The following is a 5,961-nucleotide window of genomic DNA, read 5'->3' as shown; positions in this document are numbered from 1 at the left end:
ATGTAAGTGATACCTACCTGTATGTGATACCTACATTATGTTAAACATACACGTACATAATGGCATATAAAAAGTTGAAATGCACATATGTAAATGTAAATAGTACTCATCTCTGTAAAAGTAGCTGGAGGTAGGGAAGCAAGAGAGAAACTTTGATATATCAGCATGTATAAGTCTTTTTGTTTAAATCTTTTTACAATTGCATGTCTATACATTATTTTCCACAATGATTTATTATAACACAATTGGCCCAATTGAATACATGTTTTGATGCTGTCCAGATCTGTGAAGAATTGAAGATTTTTCTCACATTATTTACTACCCATGGGTGTCAAATTTTGTTTGTTCTCAGTGATGGAGGACTGAATACTTGTATATTCCTACCCTTAATACATTTTTATCACCAAGCTACTGACTCAGACATAGAGGTTTCTAGTGCAATGTGGTAATACTTCTAAAGGAAGATAAAGCAGGGGAAATGAAGTGTTATTCAAACTATTGTGCTATGGGACAACAGAACATTTTATATAAAGTGAATTTGCCATCAATATTTAAAAATTAGCATGATTTGTGCTTGCTTCAGCAGCACATATACTAAAATTGGAACCATACAGAGAAGATTAGCATGGACCCAGCTCAAGGATGACACGTAAATTCGTGAAGTTTTCCATATGAAAGAAAAAAATTAGCATGATTTTATACTTAAAATCTATATTTTTATCTTCTGTAAAACTTTTAGCATGTTAGGAAACATTAGGATCATTTTTCCACAAGCACGAATTATCTGAAGAGCAATGATTAATGTATTCTTGTAGCACGACACTTCTAGGTGATCGCTCTCTTTCTCTCTCCATCTCCCTTCTCCCCCTTCCTTATACGTACACACAAATATCATTTACATTTATCCCTTCTTGCTATAATTTTTGTATAAAGAAAGCTCTTTAGCCGGGCGTTGTGGCGGGTGCCTGTTGTCCCAGCTACTTGGTTGGCTGAGGCAGGAGACTCACCTGAGCCCAGGAGTTGGAGGTTGCTGTGAGCTGTGAGCCACAGCACTCTACCCGGGGGGACAGCTTGAGGCTCTGTCTCAAAGAAAGAAAGTTCTTACCTCTTGCCAACCACTTTGCTTACTTCTAATAACATGCCTTTATTGACCTTTATAGATGTTTTGTACTTTGCCATTCTCTGCATGACTTTGGAGAGATGGCTGTTTGGAAAGAGATTTCTCCATTTTAATCTCTCCTGAAAGAGGGAAAAATGCATTAGCTGAAATTAGAGTCACATTATTGAAATACCTCCACGTTCTACATCTTAATGTAATTATAAACTTTGTAAAAAGTTAGTAGAAAATTATCACAAAATAAGTTCATAACAGAACCTGTTTTTCCGGTTTTTAATGCTGTGTGTTCTCACCAATAGTACTTGTATTTCACACGTTAGCTAGGAGCTTTCTTTTGCAAGTTTATCCTATATATCTTGCCTCAAACCATTTCTTCCAATTAATATAAAGAAAAACTGACAGTTTTTCTGGATCACTCGTTATATTTTGTTATATGCAAAAAGGTATATAAAATAAAATTAAGTTCCTGATTGAAAGAAAAGGATCAAATGGAAAATAACCATCAGCTCAGCAGAATGGTACCCTAAATATTCTGCTTAGAATTCCATTCTAGAGTTTTACATGGGATCTTCATTATGCCTGTGGAAATGTCTGGAGTCTTGGTTACTTGCTTAATGATCTCTGAGCTACTTGTTTCTTTGTAGGATTTTAATGAAGTAAAGAGTGTAACAAATTTCATTTAATGAAGACAACCTTAACAATAGCTCCACCCTTCACACTCTTCAATAGAACTTTGACCCTTTTCTCACTGAGAGGTGTGTCTATAGTCTCTTCTGGAATCTAGGCAGACTTGTGACCAGAGTAGAAGTGAAATTTTGACTTTCCAGAATAGGTTACAAAAAGCTAATTCATCATCTTCTTGCTTCTCCTGGAATGCTCAGTTGAACAGAGCCATCGTGAGGTAACCCAGGCCACATGGAAAGGCAATGTGTGAATGCCACATCTGAGATTTTCAGATGAGAAAAATTATCATCTGAAAATACCAGCTGGGCTCTCAGTAGATTGCCATGTCAATCATCAAACTTGCAATGAAGACATTTCTAAAGGGATTCTAGTACCTAACCACACTGAGTGACACCTTAAGCTTTGACTCCTCAGACTTTGAGATCTCATTTAAGACATCATGAAGCAGATACTACCTGTCCTGCATGTGTCTTTTCCATATTTTTGTCTCACAGAGTCTCTTACTATAATGATATTGATGTTTTATGCCAGTCGGTTTTGGAGTCATTGGTTCCATTACAATAGGCAACTAGACTACTAGGTGGTTCCCTTGAATAAGTAATAATTTTTCTATCTCTTGCACCCTCCACTCTACCTTCTCCAGTTTAGTATAAAAGACAGCAGCAAATAAAGGAATGAGGATGGTTTGTAATTGCACAGACCTACTTTAAATCCCATTTCTTGCCCTTACTATTTTAAGGAATTAGGCAGGTTATCTGACATCTCTAAATTCCCTTATCTATAAAATGGAGTAAAAAAAAATACTCTGTAGAATTGTTGTAAATATTAAATTGTATATACTATTTTTAAAATCTTAGTTTTATATTATGATAGCTCACAGTAAGTACTAAACAGAAGTTTCACATATTAAATGTTTTTTGATGAATTAATAGACTAGTTAATTAGTGAGTTCACTATTAAGGCTACTATTAACGCACTTATCTTATTTCTGGCACTGTGACCCTAAGTTGCTAGTCCCTTTGCGTCTCATCTGAAGGAGAACCTCCCAGGATAGGGCAGGATACACTTTTCCTGTTGATTAATGTAGAATTGACATTTATTCCTGGATACCCATTCTAGAACCACGGTGGATTCCAAAGTTAACTCATCAATATGCCATGATGTCAAACTCATTCAGTTCCCACTTGGTCATTTTGTTGTTGTTATCGTTGAAAATCCAAGGGAGAGTGGGAGGGAAAAGTTGAGACTATTTACTTGCTATTCCCTGAGGTTATGATCTTGTCTTTTGCTTGCAAAGTTTTCTGCAAGTAGCCTGAATTAGCATACACCACTTTTTAGCATCTAATATAACTAACTCTTCCTGAGGATGCTTTACATTGTGCCCCAGCTAGAGCACAGCTAGACTCTCCTTTGTAATGGCCTAGAGTCAGTGAGATATGACAAAGTATTTGACACCTCAACTGCTTCTGAAAGACAGGAACATGTGTCCTATAAAGCTGCTAAGCTAAGAAAAGAAAAAAAGAAATGAGGCTGAATCTGAAACATAGCAATGTCCCAAATTGAAACATTTCATGCCAACATAATGCCTCCCTTCTGTGCATGTATGAATGTCAAATGCATACAAAGTACCTGTTTATCTGCTCACAGTCAGTCCATTTTTAAAGCCAAGCAGGAACACATTTGCTGACCCAGGGACCAGAAATGACATCATTACCTAATGAACTGTTGCAGAATTCATTTGAATGTGGCCATCCTTTTGAAAAGTATGAATCTTTCTAGTGATTAAAGTGATTTAGACAGGAGTAGTTCAGGGTAGACAATATTAATTTAGGAATGAGTCATTATGTTCAGCACCAGTCTGGAACCTAATGAGCTGATTCAAATTCATTTAAATCACTTGGAAAATACATACAGAGGCTGTACAATATACATAATTTGGAACCAAAAGACATTTCCTCTAAAAACCAATATATTTCAATCAGTAGAAACAAAATGAATCCACACATTTCTTTTTTCTAAATTACTGGGCTTTTTCAGTCCTGAAGTTTTAAAATTAACTGAGACTATGGATGCCCCTGAATTGAAAGCTTTATCTGAAAAGGAAATGAGTGAAAAAGACTAATTAATAATATTTCATTATTTACTTAAATGAGAGCTTTACCAACCAGGATGTTGTGTGTCATCTCAACTATAAAAATTATAGTTGCATTTAATCATGGCTATTTTAGATAGTGTGTTAGCAATCTTAGTCCCGCTGAGAAAAAAAAAAATTCAGAATGAAAACTAATTAATTACAAAAATGTATAAGGTATGTATTTATAAGAATTAATATGGTGAAATAGGAAAAAATGTATCAATTTTAATAATTTTGGACAAGAAATTGCATTAGAAATGAATAGGAAACATGAAACTTATTTCTAAAATCTTTGAGTGGTCATTTTTTGCTCTTCTGCATTTAGACAGGGCGATACCTAATGGCTTTTCAGATACTGCTTTCTCGGGCTTTTCTTCTTTGTTTTGTGTACTACTTTTCAGTTCCATATGTTGGATGTTGATTCACGTGAACTGCCCATAGGAATTCCAGAAGCTTGGCCAGTGATTATCTTGGTATGGACATGAAACCCAACTCTTGTCAATGAGGCGTATATGCAAAGTGTTATGAAGGCTTCTGGAAAACTGTCTTCACACCTAAGGAGACACACAAATCTAAGATCCGTCCATACTCACATGCAACCCACCTCCTGTTTTTAGACGATAAGGCTTGCTAGCCAGCAGCTGTCTTAGAATCTTGAGGGGAAAGTCACAGAGAATCTGAGTAGAAGTTCTGACATCTTTAATTCAATCTATTAACTTGTTCTTGACCTACTTTCTCTCTCTACTTCTTGTTACATAAGGTTGTAAAATTCCTGTTTCTTTCAGTCAGCATCTGATAGTATTTCAGGCTTTGTAGTTTTCCATGTTCTGACTGTTCTATCTAGACTTTCATGAATAGGAATTATCCAATCTCCTTCACATAGCCTGCATTGAGCAGATTGTGTAGTCAGAAAGACTTTCTTCTGTCTAGCTTCCATATGAAGAACCTCCAAACTTATATTCTTTTTTACTGCAAGATGATTAAAAGAATACCTTTAGATGTCAAAATTTAACTTCAGTGGACTTATAGCTAAGGTGTTAATTTATATAAAATTAAACAATGCAATTTTTCTCAGGGTGAGACTAATTACATTGACTTAGAGATTATCACGAGGTGATACTGTGTTCTTTCTTCCAGGCTCAGATGTAGAGATCAGCCTTTGAAGGAACCACAGAAATACTCCTCACTCCCCTCTTAATAAAAATATGAAATTATATTTTCTTACCATTTCTGTTTCCCTCGGGGGTCCAAATTTTTCTTCTATTCAGAAATTCCCTTATCTTAAATATGCAAATAAAATTATTTTCCTTGATAAGTGAATGTAAGAATTAAAAAACAATGTATATATAATATCTAGGACAAGTTTTATTTTTATAAACATCTAGTCTTCTAGATGTTCAATAGTGTAAAAATAACACTGGCAATTGCAGTATAATCTCCCATCTGAAGACATCAGTTTTGTCATTTGTTGAATGACAGTTGGATCATGATTACTTTTCTTTGGGTGACCTGAACACAGATTGGACCTCAGACTTATTGAGATTGGTTGATCCAGATTTGAAGACTACTTCCTGTTCACACAGTATGTCCCTCTTGGACCTCCTATGGGCATCCACATTTAGGGCTTGGGGCTGGTGGGTGATTCCTAATAGTTACCAAAATCCAAATTGTCTCTAATTCTATAACCATACCCTCCACTTGCTTTTTAAAAAATTCACATGTATTGACATTAAGTTAAAAATGGTATAACTTATTAAGTGTATATTTTAAAAAATGACAAACTTTCAAGAGGTCTGCTTTTCAGGATGATAGCTTTTGAAGAACAACATTTTGTAAAGTCACTTACAAAATGTTTATGTGTATGCGTGGTGGGAAGGTTGACATTTTCTGTAGTCACAATGAAGAATGTTTTTCATCAAATAAAATATATCATGTTTAACTTATCCATGAGTTGACGATTAGCCAAGGGGATGGCAACATAGTATAAGAAGTTAGGTTTTGCAGGATGTTTTCAGCTCTGAAATAG

At 35.2% G+C, this 5,961-nt stretch overlaps 1 non-coding gene across 1 annotated transcript; it reads left to right on the top strand.

The window, feature by feature from the left end:
- Positions 1-570: 570 nt before the first annotated feature.
- On the top strand, positions 571-677 carry LOC111725926. The gene has a single exon (XR_002773863.1). It is a non-coding gene; the product is annotated as a U6 spliceosomal RNA (small nuclear RNA).
- Positions 678-5,961: the final 5,284 nt, after the last annotated feature.

This window comes from Otolemur garnettii, unplaced genomic scaffold, assembly GCF_000181295.1.
Source record: "Otolemur garnettii isolate 467f Iridium unplaced genomic scaffold, OtoGar3 scaffold00002, whole genome shotgun sequence".
NCBI classification, from domain to species: Eukaryota; Metazoa; Chordata; class Mammalia; order Primates; family Galagidae; genus Otolemur; species Otolemur garnettii.
Note: the sequence above shows the minus strand (reverse complement) of the source record. Positions and strands in the feature narration are given on the sequence as shown.